The 24,172-nt window shown below is 44.8% G+C and overlaps 18 non-coding genes across 18 annotated transcripts; all 18 read right to left on the reverse strand.

Moving 5' to 3' along the window:
- Positions 1-716: 716 nt before the first annotated feature.
- TRNAG-UCC lies at positions 717-788 on the reverse strand. Its single transcript has one exon. It is a non-coding gene; the product is annotated as a tRNA-Gly (tRNA).
- Positions 789-1,284: 496 nt separating this feature from the next.
- TRNAL-AAG lies at positions 1,285-1,367 on the reverse strand. Its single transcript has one exon. It is a non-coding gene; the product is annotated as a tRNA-Leu (tRNA).
- A 1,487-nt stretch (positions 1,368-2,854) lies between these two features.
- TRNAG-UCC lies at positions 2,855-2,926 on the reverse strand. Its single transcript has one exon. It is a non-coding gene; the product is annotated as a tRNA-Gly (tRNA).
- Positions 2,927-3,421: 495 nt separating this feature from the next.
- TRNAL-AAG lies at positions 3,422-3,503 on the reverse strand. The gene has a single exon. It is a non-coding gene; the product is annotated as a tRNA-Leu (tRNA).
- A 1,488-nt stretch (positions 3,504-4,991) lies between these two features.
- On the reverse strand, positions 4,992-5,063 carry TRNAG-UCC. Its single transcript has one exon. It is a non-coding gene; the product is annotated as a tRNA-Gly (tRNA).
- A 495-nt stretch (positions 5,064-5,558) lies between these two features.
- Positions 5,559-5,640, reverse strand: TRNAL-AAG. The gene has a single exon. It is a non-coding gene; the product is annotated as a tRNA-Leu (tRNA).
- Positions 5,641-7,128: 1,488 nt separating this feature from the next.
- Positions 7,129-7,200, reverse strand: TRNAG-UCC. The gene has a single exon. It is a non-coding gene; the product is annotated as a tRNA-Gly (tRNA).
- A 494-nt stretch (positions 7,201-7,694) lies between these two features.
- On the reverse strand, positions 7,695-7,776 carry TRNAL-AAG. The gene has a single exon. It is a non-coding gene; the product is annotated as a tRNA-Leu (tRNA).
- Positions 7,777-9,264: 1,488 nt separating this feature from the next.
- On the reverse strand, positions 9,265-9,336 carry TRNAG-UCC. Its single transcript has one exon. It is a non-coding gene; the product is annotated as a tRNA-Gly (tRNA).
- Positions 9,337-9,831: 495 nt separating this feature from the next.
- On the reverse strand, positions 9,832-9,913 carry TRNAL-AAG. The gene has a single exon. It is a non-coding gene; the product is annotated as a tRNA-Leu (tRNA).
- A 1,488-nt stretch (positions 9,914-11,401) lies between these two features.
- TRNAG-UCC lies at positions 11,402-11,473 on the reverse strand. The gene has a single exon. It is a non-coding gene; the product is annotated as a tRNA-Gly (tRNA).
- Positions 11,474-17,147: 5,674 nt separating this feature from the next.
- TRNAL-AAG lies at positions 17,148-17,229 on the reverse strand. Its single transcript has one exon. It is a non-coding gene; the product is annotated as a tRNA-Leu (tRNA).
- A 1,488-nt stretch (positions 17,230-18,717) lies between these two features.
- TRNAG-UCC lies at positions 18,718-18,789 on the reverse strand. The gene has a single exon. It is a non-coding gene; the product is annotated as a tRNA-Gly (tRNA).
- A 494-nt stretch (positions 18,790-19,283) lies between these two features.
- TRNAL-AAG lies at positions 19,284-19,365 on the reverse strand. The gene has a single exon. It is a non-coding gene; the product is annotated as a tRNA-Leu (tRNA).
- A 1,487-nt stretch (positions 19,366-20,852) lies between these two features.
- On the reverse strand, positions 20,853-20,924 carry TRNAG-UCC. The gene has a single exon. It is a non-coding gene; the product is annotated as a tRNA-Gly (tRNA).
- Positions 20,925-21,418: 494 nt separating this feature from the next.
- On the reverse strand, positions 21,419-21,500 carry TRNAL-AAG. The gene has a single exon. It is a non-coding gene; the product is annotated as a tRNA-Leu (tRNA).
- A 1,488-nt stretch (positions 21,501-22,988) lies between these two features.
- Positions 22,989-23,060, reverse strand: TRNAG-UCC. Its single transcript has one exon. It is a non-coding gene; the product is annotated as a tRNA-Gly (tRNA).
- A 494-nt stretch (positions 23,061-23,554) lies between these two features.
- TRNAL-AAG lies at positions 23,555-23,636 on the reverse strand. Its single transcript has one exon. It is a non-coding gene; the product is annotated as a tRNA-Leu (tRNA).
- Positions 23,637-24,172: the final 536 nt, after the last annotated feature.

Consider the following 24,172-nt stretch of genomic DNA (forward strand, 5'->3'; position numbering starts at 1 on the left):
AGCAACGAATTCCACAGTTTACTTAAACAGGATTGAGTGAAGAAATGTTTTCTCCGGTCTGTTTGAAATCTACTAATTAATAGCTTCATCGCATGCCACCTAGTCCTTGCATTTTAGGAAAGAGTAAACAAGCGATTCGCATCATATCGGTTCACTCCACTCAATATTTGGTAGACCTCTATCCTATCTGCCCTGTGCCGTCTGTTCTCCAGGCTGAAGAGCCCTGGCCACTTTAGCCTTTCCTCCCGTTTACCATTTTCATCGCCCTTCTCTGTCCCTTTTCTCATTCCGTAAAAATCGGTTTAACTGGTGGCCCCGCATACACCCGACCTTAGCCAAAAGACCGAGAAGCGGTAGCAGACAGCAGACAGCACGCCTGACGTCCTTGTCCGCCTCCCCCGGGCCCATCAGGACTAAACATGCTGGGTGCGGAAAGCGTCAATGTAATGAGAGCCTTGTACCGGCACCCCATCTGCCCATCTTAGCATCAGAGCTCGAAATATGGAAAGCGGGAAGATCTAGTGGGGAAAGATAAAAGGAACTTGAGAGGAGCAAGAGAGAGAGAGAAAAGATAAAAGGGAAAGAAACCGTTCCTCAGCTCATCTCTCTGCGATGAAAGATTGCGTGCTCATGCGCACAGGCTGCCTTTGGAAGGGAAATGGACAGAAGCGGTTTCCAACAGAATGCCACTGACGACAACGTTAAGGAAGCAAAATTGCATTGGCCGGGAATCGAACCCGGGTCAACTGCTTGGAAGGCAGCTATGCTCACCACTATACCACCAATGCAGATGAAAGCCAAGGCTCACTCTGGGTGAGTATCTCTGATTAGGGAGGATCCTAAATATTCCCCGATCTCCCGTACGCATGCTTCGGTATCTGTGAAAACTTAGGCAATCCAGGAGAAGTACCAAATGGGTTGAGTGATGCATATATCTAATCTACGAGGATGGTAGCAGGTATGCTTCAAATGCCGTGCTCAACAGGTTTAGTACTGCAGAAGGAGAAACGCAGTTTAGCTTTTTTTTTTTTTTCTTAAAAATCAGATAAAAGACTCTCTTTCACCCTGAATTGGCGTTTGTGTGTGCCTTAGAAAAGCAAAGTGAAGCAAAGGCAGTTTCCTTTACAAATGAAGTTGCTAGGTCATCAACAGGAGAGACACCTGTTCTATTCTGGAGCAACAGCCCTGCCTCTGTACACAGTATACTGATGCGTAGAGAACACAGAGCCCTAGACTGAGATTAAAATGAGCAGGATCCCACAGGGCAAACACAAAGCTACAACTTGGCAGTGGTGGGATTTGAACCCACGCCTCCAAAGAGACTGGAACCTTAATCCAGCGCCTTAGACCGCTCAGGCCACACTACCTACGGGAAGGAAGGGCATGCTTACAGCTCCTTGTGCATAGCTAGAAAGAAGAGCCTTCCTGCTTCATGTATCAGCGCTGACTGTTTTGCTGCCTTGCATGGCTTATCATGGAAGGTAGAATAAAGAGAACACTTAAATACGCTCAGCTCAGAGCACTTTCTCTGTTGCTCAGGGAAAGCAGCAGCGTTCACTTACTGGCTAAGGCCTAAAACAGGCGCCTTCTTGAGTAACAGTGGAAAGGTAGTGAAGAAAGCTACACTAGTCAAGATTTTTTTTTAACGGACCTCTCACCCTGCTTTCTAGCTTTTCTTTGGATTTTGCATTTAGGTTCAGTCCAGAATGGGCTCTGACAGGGAAAACAATATCCAAGTTTCAAAAACAGGGGTTGGGGGGTTTCAAATCCCATGTCATTATATCAGGAAATAAATAAATAGATTCAGGACCTGAGAGAAACAAAAGTAGTGCAAGAACTTACATCACACTCATCAGGGAGAGCACATTAACACACCAAGACTTCCCCCACCTGAAGAGAGGAGCAGGGCTGGGAGCTACAAGCACCTGAGAGAGCAATATTGAGAAACTTCAAGGAAGACATAGTCTAGACTGCTTCAGAGTCAGAAAACCCTCACGCCGATTATATGCTGATTATTCTTGCAATAAGCAGTGGATTTTCCCAAATCATCTTAATAACGGCTTATGGTCTTTTGACTTAGAAAATTATCGAAACCTTTTTTTTTAAACCCCGTTAAGCTAACTGCTTCACCACATTCCCCAGCAACGAATTCCACAGTTTACTTAAACAGGATGAGTGAAGAAATGTTTTCTCCGGTCTGTTTGAAATCTACTAATTAATAGCTTCATCGCATGCCACCTAGTCCTTGCATTTTAGGAAAGAGTAAACAAGCGATTCGCATCATATCGGTTCACTCCACTCAATATTTGGTAGACCTCTATCCTATCTGCCCTGTGCCGTCTGTTCTCCAGGCTGAAGAGCCCTGGCCACTTTAGCCTTTCCTCCCGTTTACCATTTTCATCGCCCTTCTCTGTCCCTTTTCTCATTCCGTAAAAATCGGTTTAACTGGTGGCCCCGCATACACCCGACCTTAGCCAAAAGACCGAGAAGCGGTAGCAGACAGCAGACAGCACGCCTGACGTCCTTGTCCGCCTCCCCCGGGCCCATCAGGACTAAACATGCTGGGTGCGGAAAGCGTCAATGTAATGAGAGCCTTGTACCGGCACCCCATCTGCCCATCTTAGCATCAGAGCTCGAAATATGGAAAGCGGGAAGATCTAGTGGGGAAAGATAAAAGGAACTTGAGAGGAGCAAGAGAGAGAGAGAAAAGATAAAAGGGAAAGAAACCGTTCCTCAGCTCATCTCTCTGCGATGAAAGATTGCGTGCTCATGCGCACAGGCTGCCTTTGGAAGGGAAATGGACAGAAGGGTTTCCAACAGAATGCCACTGACGACAACGTTAAGGAAGCAAAATTGCATTGGCCGGGAATCGAACCCGGGTCAACTGCTTGGAAGGCAGCTATGCTCACCACTATACCACCAATGCAGATGAAAGCCAAGCTCACTCTGGGTGAGTATCTCTGATTAGGGAGGATCCTAAATATTCCCCGATCTCCCGTACGCATGCTTCGGTATCTGTGAAAACTTAGGCAATCCAGGAGAAGTACCAAATGGGTTGAGTGATGCATATATCTAATCTACGAGGATGGTAGCAGGTATGCTTCAAATGCCGTGCTCAACAGGTTTAGTACTGCAGAAGGAGAAACGCAGTTTAGCTTTTTTTTTTTTTTCTTAAAAATCAGATAAAAGACTCTCTTTCACCCTGAATTGGCGTTTGTGTGTGCCTTAGAAAAGCAAAGTGAAGCAAAGGCAGTTTCCTTTACAAATGAAGTTGCTAGGTCATCAACAGGAGAGACACCTGTTCTATTCTGGAGCAACAGCCCTGCCTCTGTACACAGTATACTGATGCGTAGAGAACACAGAGCCCTAGACTGAGATTAAAATGAGCAGGATCCCACAGGGCAAACACAAAGCTACAACTTGGCAGTGGTGGGATTTGAACCCACGCCTCCAAAGAGATTGGAACCTTAATCCAGCGCCTTAGACCGCTCGGCCACACTACCTACGGGAAGGAAGGGCATGCTTACAGCTCCTTGTGCATAGCTAGAAAGAAGAGCCTTCCTGCTTCATGTATCAGCGCTGACTGTTTTGCTGCCTTGCATGGCTTATCATGGAAGGTAGAATAAAGAGAACACTTAAATACGCTCAGCTCAGAGCACTTTCTCTGTTGCTCAGGGAAAGCAGCAGCGTTCACTTACTGGCTAAGGCCTAAAACAGGCGCCTTCTTGAGTAACAGTGGAAAGGTAGTGAAGAAAGCTACACTAGTCAAGATTTTTTTTTAACGGACCTCTCACCCTGCTTTCTAGCTTTTCTTTGGATTTTGCATTTAGGTTCAGTCCAGAATGGGCTCTGACAGGGAAAACAATATCCAAGTTTCAAAAACAGGGGGTTGGGGGGTTTCAAATCCCATGTCATTATATCAGGAAATAAATAAATAGATTCAGGACCTGAGAGAAACAAAAGTAGTGCAAGAACTTACATCACACTCATCAGGGAGAGCACATTAACACACCAAGACTTCCCCCACCTGAAGAGAGGAGCAGGGCTGGGAGCTACAAGCACCTGAGAGAGCAATATTGAGAAACTTCAAGGAAGACATAGTCTAGACTGCTTCAGAGTCAGAAAACCCTCACGCCGATTATATGCTGATTATTCTTGCAATAAGCAGTGGATTTTCCCAAATCATCTTAATAACGGCTTATGGTCTTTTGACTTAGAAAATTATCGAAACCTTTTTTTTTAAACCCCGTTAAGCTAACTGCTTCACCACATTCCCCAGCAACGAATTCCACAGTTTACTTAAACAGGATGAGTGAAGAAATGTTTTCTCCGGTCTGTTTGAAATCTACTAATTAATAGCTTCATCGCATGCCACCTAGTCCTTGCATTTTAGGAAAGAGTAAACAAGCGATTCGCATCATATCGGTTCACTCCACTCAATATTTGGTAGACCTCTATCCTATCTGCCCTGTGCCGTCTGTTCTCCAGGCTGAAGAGCCCTGGCCACTTTAGCCTTTCCTCCCGTTTACCATTTTCATCGCCCTTCTCTGTCCCTTTTCTCATTCCGTAAAAATCGGTTTAACTGGTGGCCCCGCATACACCCGACCTTAGCCAAAAGACCGAGAAGCGGTAGCAGACAGCAGACAGCACGCCTGACGTCCTTGTCCGCCTCCCCCGGGCCCATCAGGACTAAACATGCTGGGTGCGGAAAGCGTCAATGTAATGAGAGCCTTGTACCGGCACCCCATCTGCCCATCTTAGCATCAGAGCTCGAAATATGGAAAGCGGGAAGATCTAGTGGGGAAAGATAAAAGGAACTTGAGAGGAGCAAGAGAGAGAGAGAAAAGATAAAAGGGAAAGAAACCGTTCCTCAGCTCATCTCTCTGCGATGAAAGATTGCGTGCTCATGCGCACAGGCTGCCTTTGGAAGGGAAATGGACAGAAGCGTTTCCAACAGAATGCCACTGACGACAACGTTAAGGAAGCAAAATTGCATTGGCCGGGAATCGAACCCGGGTCAACTGCTTGGAAGGCAGCTATGCTCACCACTATACCACCAATGCAGATGAAAGCCAAGCTCACTCTGGGTGAGTATCTCTGATTAGGGAGGATCCTAAATATTCCCCGATCTCCCGTACGCATGCTTCGGTATCTGTGAAAACTTAGGCAATCCAGGAGAAGTACCAAATGGGTTGAGTGATGCATATATCTAATCTACGAGGATGGTAGCAGGTATGCTTCAAATGCCGTGCTCAACAGGTTTAGTACTGCAGAAGGAGAAACGCAGTTTAGCTTTTTTTTTTTTTTCTTAAAAATCAGATAAAAGACTCTCTTTCACCCTGAATTGGCGTTTGTGTGTGCCTTAGAAAAGCAAAGTGAAGCAAAGGCAGTTTCCTTTACAAATGAAGTTGCTAGGTCATCAACAGGAGAGACACCTGTTCTATTCTGGAGCAACAGCCCTGCCTCTGTACACAGTATACTGATGCGTAGAGAACACAGAGCCCTAGACTGAGATTAAAATGAGCAGGATCCCACAGGGCAAACACAAAGCTACAACTTGGCAGTGGTGGGATTTGAACCCACGCCTCCAAAGAGATTGGAACCTTAATCCAGCGCCTTAGACCGCTCGGCCACACTACCTACGGGAAGGAAGGGCATGCTTACAGCTCCTTGTGCATAGCTAGAAAGAAGAGCCTTCCTGCTTCATGTATCAGCGCTGACTGTTTTGCTGCCTTGCATGGCTTATCATGGAAGGTAGAATAAAGAGAACACTTAAATACGCTCAGCTCAGAGCACTTTCTCTGTTGCTCAGGGAAAGCAGCAGCGTTCACTTACTGGCTAAGGCCTAAAACAGGCGCCTTCTTGAGTAACAGTGGAAAGGTAGTGAAGAAAGCTACACTAGTCAAGATTTTTTTTTAACGGACCTCTCACCCTGCTTTCTAGCTTTTCTTTGGATTTTGCATTTAGGTTCAGTCCAGAATGGGCTCTGACAGGGAAAACAATATCCAAGTTTCAAAAACAGGGGGTTGGGGGGTTTCAAATCCCATGTCATTATATCAGGAAATAAATAAATAGATTCAGGACCTGAGAGAAACAAAAGTAGTGCAAGAACTTACATCACACTCATCAGGGAGAGCACATTAACACACCAAGACTTCCCCCACCTGAAGAGAGGAGCAGGGCTGGGAGCTACAAGCACCTGAGAGAGCAATATTGAGAAACTTCAAGGAAGACATAGTCTAGACTGCTTCAGAGTCAGAAAACCCTCACGCCGATTATATGCTGATTATTCTTGCAATAAGCAGTGGATTTTCCCAAATCATCTTAATAACGGCTTATGGTCTTTTGACTTAGAAAATTATCGAAACCTTTTTTTTTAAACCCCGTTAAGCTAACTGCTTCACCACATTCCCCAGCAACGAATTCCACAGTTTACTTAAACAGGATGAGTGAAGAAATGTTTTCTCCGGTCTGTTTGAAATCTACTAATTAATAGCTTCATCGCATGCCACCTAGTCCTTGCATTTTAGGAAAGAGTAAACAAGCGATTCGCATCATATCGGTTCACTCCACTCAATATTTGGTAGACCTCTATCCTATCTGCCCTGTGCCGTCTGTTCTCCAGGCTGAAGAGCCCTGGCCACTTTAGCCTTTCCTCCCGTTTACCATTTTCATCGCCCTTCTCTGTCCCTTTTCTCATTCCGTAAAAATCGGTTTAACTGGTGGCCCCGCATACACCCGACCTTAGCCAAAAGACCGAGAAGCGGTAGCAGACAGCAGACAGCACGCCTGACGTCCTTGTCCGCCTCCCCCGGGCCCATCAGGACTAAACATGCTGGGTGCGGAAAGCGTCAATGTAATGAGAGCCTTGTACCGGCACCCCATCTGCCCATCTTAGCATCAGAGCTCGAAATATGGAAAGCGGGAAGATCTAGTGGGGAAAGATAAAAGGAACTTGAGAGGAGCAAGAGAGAGAGAGAAAAGATAAAAGGGAAAGAAACCGTTCCTCAGCTCATCTCTCTGCGATGAAAGATTGCGTGCTCATGCGCACAGGCTGCCTTTGGAAGGGAAATGGACAGAAGCGTTTCCAACAGAATGCCACTGACGACAACGTTAAGGAAGCAAAATTGCATTGGCCGGGAATCGAACCAGGGTCAACTGCTTGGAAGGCAGCTATGCTTACCACTATACCACCAATGCAGATGAAAGCCAAGGTCACTCTGGGTGAGTATCTCTGATTAGAGAGGATCCTAAATATTCCCCGATCTCCCGTACGCATGCTTCGGTATCTGTGAAAACTTAGGCAATCAAGGAGAAGTACCAAATGGGTTGAGTGATGCATATATCTAATATACGAGGATGGTAGCAGGTATGCTTCAAATGCCGTGCTCAACAGGTTTAGTACTGCAGAAGGAGAAACGCAGTTTAGCTTTTTTTTTTTTTCTTAAAAATCAGATAAAAGACTCTCTTTCACCCTGAATTGGCGTTTGTGTGTGCCTTAGAAAAGCAAAGTGAAGCAAAGGCAGTTTCCTTTACAAATGAAGTTGCTAGGTCATCAACAGGAGAGACACCTGTTCTATTCTGGAGCAACAGCCCTGCCTCTGTACACAGTATACTGATGCGTAGAGAACACAGAGCCCTAGACTGAGATTAAAATGAGCAGGATCCCACAGGGCAAACACAAAGCTACAACTTGGCAGTGGTGGGATTTGAACCCACGCCTCCAAAGAGACTGGAACCTTAATCCAGCGCCTTAGACCGCTCGGCCACACTACCTACGGGAAGGAAGGGCATGCTTACAGCTCCTTGTGCATAGCTAGAAAGAAGAGCCTTCCTGCTTCATGTATCAGCGCTGACTGTTTTGCTGCCTTGCATGGCTTATCATGGAAGGTAGAATAAAGAGAATACTTAAATACGCTCAGCTCAGAGCACTTTCTCTGTTGCTCAGGGAAAGCAGCAGCGTTCACTTACTGGCTAAGGCCTAAAACAGGCGCCTTCTTGAGTAACAGTGGAAAGGTAGTGAAGAAAGCTACACTAGTCAAGATTTTTTTTTAACGGACCTCTCACCCTGCTTTCTAGCTTTTCTTTGGATTTTGCATTTAGGTTCAGTCCAGAATGGGCTCTGACAGGGAAAACAATATCCAAGTTTCAAAAACAGGGGGTTGGGGGGTTTCAAATCCCATGTCATTATATCAGGAAATAAATAAATAGATTCAGGACCTGAGAGAAACAAAAGTAGTGCAAGAACTTACATCACACTCATCAGGGAGAGCACATTAACACACCAAGACTTCCCCCACCTGAAGAGAGGAGCAGGGCTGGGAGCTACAAGCACCTGAGAGAGCAATATTGAGAAACTTCAAGGAAGACATAGTCTAGACTGCTTCAGAGTCAGAAAACCCTCACGCCGATTATATGCTGATTATTCTTGCAATAAGCAGTGGATTTTCCCAAATCATCTTAATAACGGCTTATGGTCTTTTGACTTAGAAAATTATCGAAACCTTTTTTTTTAAACCCCGTTAAGCTAACTGCTTCACCACATTCCCCAGCAACGAATTCCACAGTTTACTTAAACAGGATGAGTGAAGAAATGTTTTCTCCGGTCTGTTTGAAATCTACTAATTAATAGCTTCATCGCATGCCACCTAGTCCTTGCATTTTAGGAAAGAGTAAACAAGCGATTCGCATCATATCGGTTCACTCCACTCAATATTTGGTAGACCTCTATCCTATCTGCCCTGTGCCGTCTGTTCTCCAGGCTGAAGAGCCCTGGCCACTTTAGCCTTTCCTCCCGTTTACCATTTTCATCGCCCTTCTCTGTCCCTTTTCTCATTCCGTAAAAATCGGTTTAACTGGTGGCCCCGCATACACCCGACCTTAGCCAAAAGACCGAGAAGCGGTAGCAGACAGCAGACAGCACGCCTGACGTCCTTGTCCGCCTCCCCCGGGCCCATCAGGACTAAACATGCTGGGTGCGGAAAGCGTCAATGTAATGAGAGCCTTGTACCGGCACCCCATCTGCCCATCTTAGCATCAGAGCTCGAAATATGGAAAGCGGGAAGATCTAGTGGGGAAAGATAAAAGGAACTTGAGAGGAGCAAGAGAGAGAGAGAAAAGATAAAAGGGAAAGAAACCGTTCCTCAGCTCATCTCTCTGCGATGAAAGATTGCGTGCTCATGCGCACAGGCTGCCTTTGGAAGGGAAATGGACAGAAGCGTTTCCAACAGAATGCCACTGACGACAACGTTAAGGAAGCAAAATTGCATTGGCCGGGAATCGAACCCGGGTCAACTGCTTGGAAGGCAGCTATGCTTACCACTATACCACCAATGCAGATGAAAGCCAAGGTCACTCTGGGTGAGTATCTCTGATTAGGGAGGATCCTAAATATTCCCCGATCTCCCGTACGCATGCTTCGGTATCTGTGAAAACTTAGGCAATCAAGGAGAAGTACCAAATGGGTTGAGTGATGCATATATCTAATATACGAGGATGGTAGCAGGTATGCTTCAAATGCCGTGCTCAACAGGTTTAGTACTGCAGAAGGAGAAACGCAGTTTAGCTTTTTTTTTTTTTTCTTAAAAATCAGATAAAAGACTCTCTTTCACCCTGAATTGGCGTTTGTGTGTGCCTTAGAAAAGCAAAGTGAAGCAAAGGCAGTTTCCTTTACAAATGAAGTTGCTAGGTCATCAACAGGAGAGACACCTGTTCTATTCTGGAGCAACAGCCCTGCCTCTGTACACAGTATACTGATGCGTAGAGAACACAGAGCCCTAGACTGAGATTAAAATGAGCAGGATCCCACAGGGCAAACACAAAGCTACAACTTGGCAGTGGTGGGATTTGAACCCACGCCTCCAAAGAGACTGGAACCTTAATCCAGCGCCTTAGACCGCTCGGCCACACTACCTACGGGAAGGAAGGGCATGCTTACAGCTCCTTGTGCATAGCTAGAAAGAAGAGCCTTCCTGCTTCATGTATCAGCGCTGACTGTTTTGCTGCCTTGCATGGCTTATCATGGAAGGTAGAATAAAGAGAACACTTAAATACGCTCAGCTCAGAGCACTTTCTCTGTTGCTCAGGGAAAGCAGCAGCGTTCACTTACTGGCTAAGGCCTAAAACAGGCGCCTTCTTGAGTAACAGTGGAAAGGTAGTGAAGAAAGCTACACTAGTCAAGATTTTTTTTTAACGGACCTCTCACCCTGCTTTCTAGCTTTTCTTTGGATTTTGCATTTAGGTTCAGTCCAGAATGGGCTCTGACAGGGAAAACAATATCCAAGTTTCAAAAACAGGGGGTTGGGGGGTTTCAAATCCCATGTCATTATATCAGGAAATAAATAAATAGATTCAGGACCTGAGAGAAACAAAAGTAGTGCAAGAACTTACATCACACTCATCAGGGAGAGCACATTAACACACCAAGACTTCCCCCACCTGAAGAGAGGAGCAGGGCTGGGAGCTACAAGCACCTGAGAGAGCAATATTGAGAAACTTCAAGGAAGACATAGTCTAGACTGCTTCAGAGTCAGAAAACCCTCACGCCGATTATATGCTGATTATTCTTGCAATAAGCAGTGGATTTTCCCAAATCATCTTAATAACGGCTTATGGTCTTTTGACTTAGAAAATTATCGAAACCTTTTTTTTTAAACCCCGTTAAGCTAACTGCTTCACCACATTCCCCAGCAACGAATTCCACAGTTTACTTAAACAGGATGAGTGAAGAAATGTTTTCTCCGGTCTGTTTGAAATCTACTAATTAATAGCTTCATCGCATGCCACCTAGTCCTTGCATTTTAGGAAAGAGTAAACAAGCGATTCGCATCATATCGGTTCACTCCACTCAATATTTGGTAGACCTCTATCCTATCTGCCCTGTGCCGTCTGTTCTCCAGGCTGAAGAGCCCTGGCCACTTTAGCCTTTCCTCCCGTTTACCATTTTCATCGCCCTTCTCTGTCCCTTTTCTCATTCCGTAAAAATCGGTTTAACTGGTGGCCCCGCATACACCCGACCTTAGCCAAAAGACCGAGAAGCGGTAGCAGACAGCAGACAGCACGCCTGACGTCCTTGTCCGCCTCCCCCGGGCCCATCAGGACTAAACATGCTGGGTGCGGAAAGCGTCAATGTAATGAGAGCCTTGTACCGGCACCCCATCTGCCCATCTTAGCATCAGAGCTCGAAATATGGAAAGCGGGAAGATCTAGTGGGGAAAGATAAAAGGAACTTGAGAGGAGCAAGAGAGAGAGAGAAAAGATAAAAGGGAAAGAAACCGTTCCTCAGCTCATCTCTCTGCGATGAAAGATTGCGTGCTCATGCGCACAGGCTGCCTTTGGAAGGGAAATGGACAGAAGCGTTTCCAACAGAATGCCACTGACGACAACGTTAAGGAAGCAAAATTGCATTGGCCGGGAATCGAACCCGGGTCAACTGCTTGGAAGGCAGCTATGCTCACCACTATACCACCAATGCAGATGAAAGCCAAGGTCACTCTGGGTGAGTATCTCTGATTAGGGAGGATCCTAAATATTCCCCGATCTCCCGTACGCATGCTTCGGTATCTGTGAAAACTTAGGCAATCCAGGAGAAGTACCAAATGGGTTGAGTGATGCATATATCTAATCTACGAGGATGGTAGCAGGTATGCTTCAAATGCCGTGCTCAACAGGTTTAGTACTGCAGAAGGAGAAACGCAGTTTAGCTTTTTTTTTTTTTTCTTAAAAATCAGATAAAAGACTCTCTTTCACCCTGAATTGGCGTTTGTGTGTGCCTTAGAAAAGCAAAGTGAGGGGCGCTAGTGAGCGCGTGCACGAATGGCAGCATAGAGAACTTGCTCCGGAGACCCCTGTGCTTCCGTCTCGAACAAACATCATTTTTTTTTCGTTTTACTTTGCCGTGCTTGCCGGGATTTATCACCCGATCATGTCAGCTACCAAACCTGGCAAGCGCAAGAATGCCGAGCCTGTCTCCCCGCATAAACAAGGTGCCGGGAAAACGGAGGATGAGTCATCCGCCATTTTGTCTGAGCTCCTTACCGACGCCAAGCAAGACATTTCAGAGATTAAAGAAGATCTTACTAACCTGAAGGGTGAGTTTTCCAAGGCTCTCACCCGCATTGATGTGCTGGAGACAAAAGCTGCAGCGACAGACGAATCGCTGAAATTGCTGCGTCGCCAGGCAGCACGTGTCTCCCAGCTAGAACGGGCCCTGGAGGATGCTGATAATAAGGCCAGACGGAATGGGTTTCGTTTACTGGGTCTGGCTGAAGGAAGAGAAGCGTGCGATTTAGTGGAGTTTCTGGGCGCACTGCTACCACAACTGCTGAAATTAAATGAGGCCACGAAGTTGGATTTTGACAGTGCTTTTCGTGTGCCTAACCAGCGTCATCAATCTACAAAATTCCCCAGACCTATTGTGGTGTCCATGCTCCGTCATAGCCAAACCATGCTTATTATGCAGCATGCCAAACTTCACGGTCCGATTGTCTTCGAGGGTTCCAAGCTGCTCTTTGTACCTGATCTAGCGAAAGAATCTGCCAAACGACGCAAGCAATTTCTTGCTTATAGACCTAAACTGAAGGAGCTTGGGGCGAAGTTTGGTATCTTGTTCCCAGCTCGTATGAGGGTTACATATAACACTAAAACCACAGACTATACTGATCCTGCTGCATTAGCAGAGTTCCTTGAAGCTATACAACCCTCTTCGATTGACAAGATATGATCTTGATTATATAGCCTATGCTCATGCGTTTTCATGATTGATATCTTCATGTTAGGCTTGCTTACTGTATTTACATATATAATGATGTTTGTTTAATTCTCACTGCTTAGTCTCCTTTTAGCTGGTTCTCTGGTCTACCAGTGCCACTCACTTACCCTTAGGCCATGTTGGCACTTTTGCTGACACCTTACACTGATACAGACTGTGCAATGTTTTCTACTTTATTATCACAGGTTTGTACCGTTGTTGTTCCAGCTTTTTATAATTGCTCTCCTGCTATGAATGCTTTTCAATCTTTATACGTTAGGAATTTCCTACTGCTGTTACATGTCTATTAAATGCTTTTCACTTAATGTTAAGGGTCTTAACAACCCGATAAAAAGAACCAAGATATTGAAATTCATTGCAAGCTTTACTCCAGATGTGGTTCTGCTACAAGAGACCCACCTGTCTGTGACTGAAGCTCCAAAATTGTCCTTAAAAGGGTTTTACCCAGTACTGTTCTCTGCTGCACTTCACAAAAAAGGTGGCGTCGCCACTTTCCTCCGCAGACGTAATGATATTTCAATAACCTCTCACACTAACGATATTAATGGCAGATGGTTAGCTGTTCATGTGTCTATTAATAATTTACCTATTAGCATTGTTAATATCTATGCACCGAATGTAGATTGTCCTTCATTTTTTGATGAGATTGCAGATATTATTGCATCTTCCTGTGGCTCTCACTATATTTTGGGGGGAGATTTCAATCTAATTCTCAACCCTCTAATAGACAGAAAATCATCTGTTCCATATCGTAAATCAAGGTCCTGGTTTAAATTACAAGAACTATTGGAACATCTGAAACTTGGTGACCCCTGGAGAACGTTACACTCTGGAGATCTGGATTACACTTTCTACTCAGCGCCACATGCATCTTACTCGCGCATAGATTTTTTTTTGATTAGTTACAATCTAATGGCTAAAGTCAATTCTGCCACTATTGGGGAGATTTCAGTGTCAGACCACGCTCCAATTTCTTTATCATTCATTGATTTAGGTGCATGTGTACACAAAAGAGTTTGGCGCTTCAACTCCTGCTTAACGTCAGATGAACAGTTTGTATCTACCATGCGGAGTAATATTACTGAATTCTTTGAACTTAACTTGCCTGAAGATACGAGTTGGACTACTACCTGGGATTGTTTCAAAGCATATATAAGGGGTCTGATAATTTCCTATCCAGCTTCCAAAAGGAAGAAACTTATGGAACGGGAATCTACAATTTTGGAAAAACTGAGAGCGGCGGAAGACCTTCACAAATCTTGTCCTAACGATCAATCGTTCTTACGCTCTATGCAAGCTTTGAGACTTGAATATAATTTACTGCTTAGCTCTTCAGCTGCTAAAGAGGTCTTTATGAAATCCGCTTACTACTATGCCAATATCAATAATGTGGTCACCAATTAGCGGAATATGTTAAAATAAAATCGGAAAAGACTTTGATACCTGCCATTCAAGATGACGGTGGTGCATTGTGGTTCACTAATGCTGATATTTGCTTACAGTTCCACCGCTTCTACACCGCACTTTACTCTTCGGAGTCCCCAGATGTATCTTCCATCGATCCTTTCTTGGATAATTTGCCTCATAACACTCTTACTGATGTTCAAGCAGAGTCTCTCTCTGCTCCGATTACACTGGCTGATGTGTCTGACGCTCTTCTCTCCATGGCAAAAAAGAAAGCGCCTGGTCCTGATGGTCTCACAATTGAATTTTATCTGATATTTCAGGATTTGCTTCTACCCATCTTGTTACAACTTTACCATTATTTGATTACCATTGGACGGGTTCAAGGTTCTTTCACTGAAGCGATTATTATTGTATTGCTGAAACAGGACAAGAACCCACTCAGCGTCAATAACTACCGCCCTTTATCTCTGATCAACACTGACGCGAAGATTTTTGCAAAGATTTTGGCATCCAGGTTACAATCTGTTCTCTCTGCAATAATCCATCCTGATCAATGCGGTTTTATGTGTGGTCGACTATCATCGGACAATACCAGATTGTTTGCTCATATTATCCATCAAGCCCGACATTCAAATACACCTCTTGCTGCAGTTGCCTTAGATGCGGAAAAGGCGTTTGATCGCATTGAGTGGCCATTCTTATTTGCAGCGATGCGATGGTTCGGGTGTCCCGCAACTTTTATAAATATGGTGAAAGTTCTGTATACTTGCCCTGCCACTACCATTCGTATCAATGACTCGAATTCAACATCTTTTCGACGGACTAGAGGGACTAGACAAGGCTGTCCTCTGTCCCCATTGTTATTCAACATTGCGCTTGAACCGCTGCTCATCGCTATTAGATCTACATCAACCATTCGTGGATACTGTATTGGTGACTTTCAAGTGAAGCTATCCGCTTATGCAGACGATGTGCTGTTATATGTAGATCCTACTTCTCTTCCACATGTATTTCATATACTGGAAAAATATTCTCGGATATCGGGTTACAAGCTAAACATATCTAAGACTGAGATCTTGCCTCTAAACGACTTAGTTGATCTTGATTACTGTAGAAGCTTTAATTTGCACCTAGTGTCACAGAAACTAAAATACTTAGGGGTTCTCTTTGGCCCCTCTCTTGAAGATACCCGTACATATAACACGGAACTGCTGCTTCAGATTGCTACATCTCTGTCTGAACGCTGGTCTCCCCTTAAACTGTCGTGGTGGGGGCGGCTTGACACAATTAAAATGATTTTGTCTTCTAAGCTAAACTACATTTTATCCATGATTCCTTTTCTACTGGACACTAAGACTTATTCTAAACTTGAGTCTATACTTGTTGCTTTTTTATGGCAATGTAAACCTCCTCGCATTGCTCTTAGGAAACTCAAGGCTACTAAGGAAAATGGTGGGGTGAACTTTCCAAGCTTTCATGACTATCATCTAGCCTTCCTTGCTCGTCAAGGTTCAAAATGGTTGATGTTCTCTTCAATTGAATGTCCCCCACCTTGGCTTTCCCTTGAGTCCAATTTATGGTCATCTCAGTGCTTAAATCACATTTCGTTCATGGCTCCTAATCATTTGATTGAAGACAACGCCATCATATCTTCCACTGGAACAGCACTACGGACTGTGGATTCCTGTGCAGATTTGGGCTGGAATTCGACATTGTACTCTTCTATATGGAATAATCCATTTGTAAAAATTCAAGGTCAGTATATAGAGTGGAAGTCGTGGCTTAAGAAGGACATTTGGTCGTTTGACCAAATAATAATGAACTCTGCTTTGATGCCATTTTCCTGCTTGGCTGATACCTACCTGCTGCCTACTACACACTATTTTCGCTGGCTTCAACTTCACCATTGCTTATCGCTTTTTCTTAAGGCACACTCGTTGTCCTCATTGACTCCTACTATATTACAATGGTGCCTGAACTTTTGTGGAGCAAAGAAAGAAGCTTCGTCCTGGTACCGCATTCTTCGTGATCATAAGTTTACAGCCTGCTCTTCCCTTCATTCCGCATGGGAGGATTCTACTAGTACTGCATTCACACCTACATCCTGGAAACTAATCTGGAGTTCCGCGAGACGCTCTCTTAGGTCCTCATCCATGGCTCAGCAAATGTTCTTTCTTTTACATAGGGCCTACTGGACCCCTCATAAGTTATCCCTAATAGATGTTCAACGCTCTAATAAATGTTGGTCTTGCACTCTTGAGGTTGGCACATTTGCCCACATGTTTTACCTCTGTCCCAATGTGTATGGGTTTTGGACCCAGGTGTGGGCGATTATTTGTATATACTTACCAATCACATCTTCTCATACATATGCTGCAATAATATTCGGTGCTCATGCTTTACCAGATGTTTTAGATGTATATCAATCTAGGTTATTATATAGCTTACTTCAAATTGCTCATAAATCTATCCTGTCTAACTGGAAAGATTCTGCATCTTTAAGTGTAAATTATTGGTGGAACTTAGTTTGCCTTTTTGTAAAATATGAAAAAGTTGCTGCAGAGAAGTCTAATTCTTTATCTACCTTTAATAAGGTTTGGGCTCCTATCCTAGACATGTGCTTAGATATATCTCACTGAGTGTCCTGTGATTGTTTTCATATTCTTGTTACCATTGCCACTGCTCTGTATCATGGTGTATTCCTTTTGTTCATCACCTATTCCCTTTTATCTGGAAAACTTTAATAAAAATATTGAACACAAAAAAAAAAAAAAAAAAGAAAAGCAAAGTGAAGCAAAGGCAGTTTCCTTTACAAATGAAGTTGCTAGGTCATCAACAGGAGAGACACCTGTTCTATTCTGGAGCAACAGCCCTGCCTCTGTACACACTATACTGATGCGTAGAGAACACAGAGCCCTAGACTGAGATTAAAATGAGCAGGATCCCACAGGGCAAACACAAAGCTACAACTTGGCAGTGGTGGGATTTGAACCCACGCCTCCAAAGAGACTAGAACCTTAATCTAGCGCCTTAGACCGCTCGGCCACACTACCTACGGGAAGGAAGGGCATGCTTACAGCTCCTTGTGCATAGCTAGAAAGAAGAGCCTTCCTGCTTCATGTATCAGCGCTGACTGTTTTGCTGCCTTGCATGGCTTATCATGGAAGGTAGAATAAAGAGAACACTTAAATACGCTCAACTCAGAGCACTTTCTCTGTTGCTCAGGGAAAGCAGCAGCGTTCACTTACTGGCTAAGGCCTCAAACAGGCGCCTTCTTGAGTAACAGTGGAAAGGTAGTGAAGAAAGCTACACTAGTCAAGATTTTTTTTTTAACGGACCTCTCACCCTGCTTTCTAGCTTTTCTTTGGATTTTGCATTTAGGTTCAGTCCAGAATGGGCTCTGACAGGGAAAAAAATATCCAAGTTTCAAAAACAGGGGGTTGGGGGGTTTCAAATCCCACGTCATTATATCAGGAAATAAATAAATAGATTCAGGACCTGAGAGAAACAAAAGTAGTGCAAGAACTTACATCACACTCATCAGGGAGAGCACATTAACACACCAAGACTTCCCCACCTGAAGAGAGGAGCAGGGCTGGGAGCTACAAGCACCTGAGAGAGCAATATTGAGAAACTTCAAGGAAGACATAGTCTAGACTGCTTCAGAGTCAGAAAACCCTCACGCCGATTATATGCTGATTATTCTTGCAATAAGCAGTGGATTTTCCCAAATCATCTTAATAACGGCTTATGGTCTTTTGACTTAGACAATTATCGAAACCTTTTTTTTTAAACCCCGTTAAGCTAACTGCTTCACCACATTCCCCAGCAACGAATTCCACAGTTTACTTAAACAGGTTAAGTGAAGAAATGTTTTCTCCGGTCTGTTTGAAATCTACTAATTAATAGCTTCATCGCATGCCACCTAGTCCTTGCATTTTAGGAAAGAGTAAACAAGCGATTCGCATCACATCGGTTCACTCCACTCAATATTTGGTAGACCTCTATCCTATCTGCCCTGTGCCGTCTGTTCTCCAGGCTGAAGAGCCCTGGCCACTTTAGCCTTTCCTCCCGTTTACCATTTTCATCGCCCTTCTCTGTCCCTTTTCTCATTCCGTAAAAATCGGTTTAACTGGTGGCCCCGCATACACCCGACCTTAGCCAAAAGACCGAGAAGCGGTAGCAGACAGCAGACAGCACGCCTGACGTCCTTGTCCGCCTCCCCCGGGCCCATCAGGACTAAACATGCTGGGTGCGGAAAGCGTCAATGTAATGAGAGCCTTGTACCTTCACCCCATCTGCCCATCTTAGCATCAGAGCTCGAAATATGGAAAGCGGGAAGATCTAGTGGGGAAAGATAAAAGGAACTTGAGAGGAGCAAGAGAGAGAGAGAAAAGATAAAAGGGAAAGAAACCGTTCCTCAGCTCATCTCTCTGCGATGAAAGATTGCGTGCTCATGCGCACAGGCTGCCTTTGGAAGGGAAATGGACAGAAGGGTTTCCAACAGAATGCCACTGACGACAACGTTAAGGAAGCAAAATTGCATTGGCCGGGAATCGAACCCGGGTCAACTGCTTGGAAGGCAGCTATGCTCACCACTATACCACCAATGCAGATGAAAGCCAAGGTCACTCTGGGTGAGTATCTCTGATTAGGGAGGATCCTAAATATTCCCCGATCTCCCGTACGCATGCTTCGGTATCTGTGAAAACTTAGGCAATCCAGGAGAAGTACCAAATGGGTTGAGTGATGCATATATCTAATCTACGAGGATGGTAGCAGGTATGCTTCAAATGCCGTGCTCAACAGGTTTAGTACTGCAGAAGGAGAAACGCAGTTTAGCTTTTTTTTTTTTCTTAAAAATCAGATAAAAGACTCTCTTTCACCCTGAATTGGCGTTTGTGTGTGCCTTAGAAAAGCAAAGTGAAGCAAAGGCAGTTTCCTTTACAAATGAAGTTGCTAGGTCATCAACAGGAGAGACACCTGCTTCTATTCTGGAGCAACAGCCCTGCCTCTGTACACAGTATACTGATGCGTAGAGAACACAGAGCCCTAGACTGAGATTAAAATGAGCAGGATCCCACAGGGCAAACACAAAGCTACAACTTGGCAGTGGTGGGATTTGAACCCACGCCTCCAAAGAGACTGGAACCTTAATCCAGCGCCTTAGACCGCTCGGCCACACTACCTACGGGAAGGAAGGGCATGCTTACAGCTCCTTGTGCATAGCTAGAAAGAAGAGCCTTCCTGCTTCATGTATCAGCGCTGACTGTTTTGCTGCCTTGCATGGCTTATCATGGAAGGTAGAATAAAGAGAACACTTAAATACGCTCAGCTCAGAGCACTTTCTCTGTTGCTCAGGGAAAGCAGCAGCGTTCACTTACTGGCTAAGGCCTCAAACAGGCGCCTTCTTGAGTAACAGTGGAAAGGTAGTGAAGAAAGCTACACTAGTCAAGATTTTTTTTTAACGGACCTCTCACCCTGCTTTCTAGCTTTTCTTTGGATTTTGCATTTAGGTTCAGTCCAGAATGGGCTCTGACAGGGAAAACAATATCCAAGTTTCAAAAACAGGGGGTTGGGGGGTTTCAAATCCCACGTCATTATATCAGGAAATAAATAAATAGATTCAGGACCTGAGAGAAACAAAAGTAGTGCAAGAACTTACATCACACTCATCAGGGAGAGCACATTAACACACCAAGACTTCCCCCACCTGAAGAGAGGAGCAGGGCTGGGAGCTACAAGCACCTGAGAGAGCAATATTGAGAAACTTCAAGGAAGACATAGTCTAGACTGCTTCAGAGTCAGAAAACCCTCATGCCGATTATATGCTGATTATTCTTGCAATAAGCAGTGGATTTTCCCAAATCATCTTAATAACGGCTTATGGTCTTTTGACTTAGAAAATTATCGAAACCTTTTTTTTAAACCCCGTTAAGCTAACTGCTTCACCACATTCCCCAGCAACGAATTTCACAGTTTACTTAAACAGGTTGAGTGAAGAAATGTTTTCTCCGGTCTGTTTGAAATCTACTAATTAATAGCTTCATCGCATGCCACCTAGTCCTTGCATTTTAGGAAAGAGTAAACAAGCGATTCGCATCATATCGGTTCACTCCACTCAATATTTGGTAGACCTCTATCCTATCTGCCCTGTGCCGTCTGTTCTCCAGGCTGAAGAGCCCTGGCCACTTTAGCCTTTCCTCCCGTTTACCATTTTCATCGCCCTTCTCTGTCCCTTTTCTCATTCCGTAAAAATCGGTTTAACTGGTGGCCCCGCATACACCCGACCTTAGCCAAAAGACCGAGAAGCGGTAGCAGACAGCAGACAGCACGCCTGACGTCCTTGTCCGCCTCCCCCGGGCCCATCAGGACTAAACATGCTGGGTGCGGAAAGCGTCAATGTAATGAGAGCCTTGTACCGGCACCCCATCTGCCCATCTTAGCATCAGAGCTCGAAATATGGAAAGCGGGAAGATCTAGTGGGGAAAGATAAAAGGAACTTGAGAGGAGCAAGAGAGAGAGAGAAAAGATAAAAGGGAAAGAAACCGTTCCTCAGCTCATCTCTCTGCGATGAAAGATTGCGTGCTCATGCGCACAGGCTGCCTTTGGAAGGGAAATGGACAGAAGGGTTTCCAACAGAATGCCACTGACGACAACGTTAAGGAAGCAAAATTGCATTGGCCGGGAATCGAACCCGGGTCAACTGCTTGGAAGGCAGCTATGCTCACCACTATACCACCAATGCAGATGAAAGCCAAGGTCACTCTGGGTGAGTATCTCTGATTAGGGAGGATCCTAAATATTCCCCGATCTCCCGTACGCATGCTTCGGTATCTGTGAAAACTTAGGCAATCCAGGAGAAGTACCAAATGGGTTGAGTGATGCATATATCTAATCTACGAGGATGGTAGCAGGTATGCTTCAAATGCCGTGCTCAACAGGTTTAGTACTGCAGAAGGAGAAACGCAGTTTAGCTTTTTTTTTTTTTCTTAAAAATCAGATAAAAGACTCTCTTTCACCCTGAATTGGCGTTTGTGTGTGCCTTAGAAAAGCAAAGTGAAGCAAAGGCAGTTTCCTTTACAAATGAAGTTGCTAGGTCATCAACAGGAGAGACACCTGTTCTATTCTGGAGCAACAGCCCTGCCTCTGTACACAGTATACTGATGCGTAGAGAACACAGAGCCCTAGACTGAGATTAAAATGAGCAGGATCCCACAGGGCAAACACAAAGCTACAACTTGGCAGTGGTGGGATTTGAACCCACGCCTCCAAAGAGACTGGAACCTTAATCCAGCGCCTTAGACCGCTCGGCCACACTACCTACGGGAAGGAAGGGCATGCTTACAGCTCCTTGTGCATAGCTAGAAAGAAGAGCCTTCCTGCTTCATGTATCAGCGCTGACTGTTTTGCTGCCTTGCATGGCTTATCATGGAAGGTAGAATAAAGAGAACACTTAAATACGCTCAGCTCAGAGCACTTTCTCTGTTGCTCAGGGAAAGCAGCAGCGTTCACTTACTGGCTAAGGCCTCAAACAGGCGCCTTCTTGAGTAACAGTGGAAAGGTAGTGAAGAAAGCTACACTAGTCAAGATTTTTTTTTTAACGGACCTCTCACCCTGCTTTCTAGCTTTTCTTTGGATTTTGCATTTAGGTTCAGTCCAGAATGGGCTCTGACAGGGAAAACAATATCCAAGTTTCAAAAACAGGGGGTTGGGGGGTTTCAAATCCCACGTCATTATATCAGGAAATAAATAAATAGATTCAGGACCTGAGAGAAACAAAAGTAGTGCAAGAACTTACATCACACTCATCAGGGAGAGCACATTAACACACCAAGACTTCCCCCACCTGAAGAGAGGAGCAGGGCTGGGAGCTACAAGCACCTGAGAGAGCAATATTGAGAAACTTCAAGGAAGACATAGTCTAGACTGCTTCAGAGTCAGAAAACCCTCACGCCGATTATATGCTGATTATTCTTGCAATAAGCAGTGGATTTTCCCAAATCATCTTAATAACGGCTTATGGTCTTTTGACTTAGAAAATTATCGAAACCTTTTTTTTAAACCCCGTTAAGCTAACTGCTTCACCATATTCCCCAGCAACGAATTCCACAGTTTACTTAAACAGGTTGAGTGAAGAAATGTTTTCTCCGGTCTGTTTGAAATCTACTAATTAATAGCTTCATCGCATGCCACCTAGTCCTTGCATTTTAGGAAAGAGTAAACAAGCGATTCGCATCATATCGGTTCACTCCACTCAATATTTGGTAGACCTCTATCCTATCTGCCCTGTGCCGTCTGTTCTCCAGGCTGAAGAGCCCTGGCCACTTTAGCCTTTCCTCCCGTTTACCATTTTCATCGCCCTTCTCTGTCCCTTTTCTCATTCCGTAAAAATCGGTTTAACTGGTGGCCCCGCATACACCCGACCTTAGCCAAAAGACCGAGAAGCGGTAGCAGACAGCAGACAGCACGCCTGACGTCCTTGTCCGCCTCCCCCGGGCCCATCAGGACTAAACATGCTGGGTGCGGAAAGCGTCAATGTAATGAGAGCCTTGTACCGGCACCCCATCTGCCCATCTTAGCATCAGAGCTCGAAATATGGAAAGCGGGAAGATCTAGTGGGGAAAGATAAAAGGAACTTGAGAGGAGCAAGAGAGAGAGAGAAAAGATAAAAGGGAAAGAAACCGTTCCTCAGCTCATCTCTCTGCGATGAAAGATTGCGTGCTCATGCGCACAGGCTGCCTTTGGAAGGGAAATGGACAGAAGGGTTTCCAACAGAATGCCACTGACGACAACGTTAAGGAAGCAAAATTGCATTGGCCGGGAATCGAACCTGGGTCAACTGCTTGGAAGGCAGCTATGCTCACCACTATACCACCAATGCAGATGAAAGCCAAGGTCACTCTGGGTGAGTATCTCTGATTAGGGAGGATCCTAAATATTCCCCGATCTCCCGTACGCATGCTTCGGTATCTGTGAAAACTTAGGCAATCCAGGAGAAGTACCAAATGGGTTGAGTGATGCATATATCTAATCTACGAGGATGGTAGCAGGTATGCTTCAAATGCCGTGCTCAACAGGTTTAGTACTGCAGAAGGAGAAACGCAGTTTAGCTTTTTTTTTTTTTCTTAAAAATCAGATAAAAGACTCTCTTTCACCCTGAATTGGCGTTTGTGTGTGCCTTAGAAAAGCAAAGTGAAGCAAAGGCAGTTTCCTTTACAAATGAAGTTGCTAGGTCATCAACAGGAGAGACACCTGTTCTATTCTGGAGCAACAGCCCTGCCTCTGTACACAGTATACTGATGCGTAGAGAACACAGAGCCCTAGACTGAGATTAAAATGAGCAGGATCCCACAGGGCAAACACAAAGCTACAACTTGGCAGTGGTGGGATTTGAACCCACGCCTCCAAAGAGACTGGAACCTTAATCCAGCGCCTTAGACCGCTCGGCCACACTACCTACGGGAAGGAAGGGCATGCTTACAGCTCCTTGTGCATAGCTAGAAAGAAGAGCCTTCCTGCTTCATGTATCAGCGCTGACTGTTTTGCTGCCTTGCATGGCTTATCATGGAAGGTAGAATAAAGAGAACACTTAAATACGCTCAGCTCAGAGCACTTTCTCTGTTGCTCAGGGAAAGCAGCAGCGTTCACTTACTGGCTAAGGCCTCAAACAGGCGCCTTCTTGAGTAACAGTGGAAAGGTAGTGAAGAAAGCTACACTAGTCAAGATTTTTTTTTAACGGACCTCTCACCCTGCTTTCTAGCTTTTCTTTGGATTTTGCATTTAGGTTCAGTCCAGAATGGGCTCTGACAGGGAAAACAATATCCAAGTTTCAAAAACAGGGGGTTGGGGGGTTTCAAATCCCACGTCATTATATCAGGAAATAAATAAATAGATTCAGGACCTGAGAGAAACAAAAGTAGTGCAAGAACTTACATCACACTCATCAGGGAGAGCACATTAACACACCAAGACTTCCCCCACCTGAAGAGAGGA

The sequence above is a fragment of the Geotrypetes seraphini genome, chromosome 1 (genome assembly GCF_902459505.1).
Source record: "Geotrypetes seraphini chromosome 1, aGeoSer1.1, whole genome shotgun sequence".
NCBI lineage: Eukaryota > Metazoa > Chordata > Amphibia > Gymnophiona > Dermophiidae > Geotrypetes > Geotrypetes seraphini.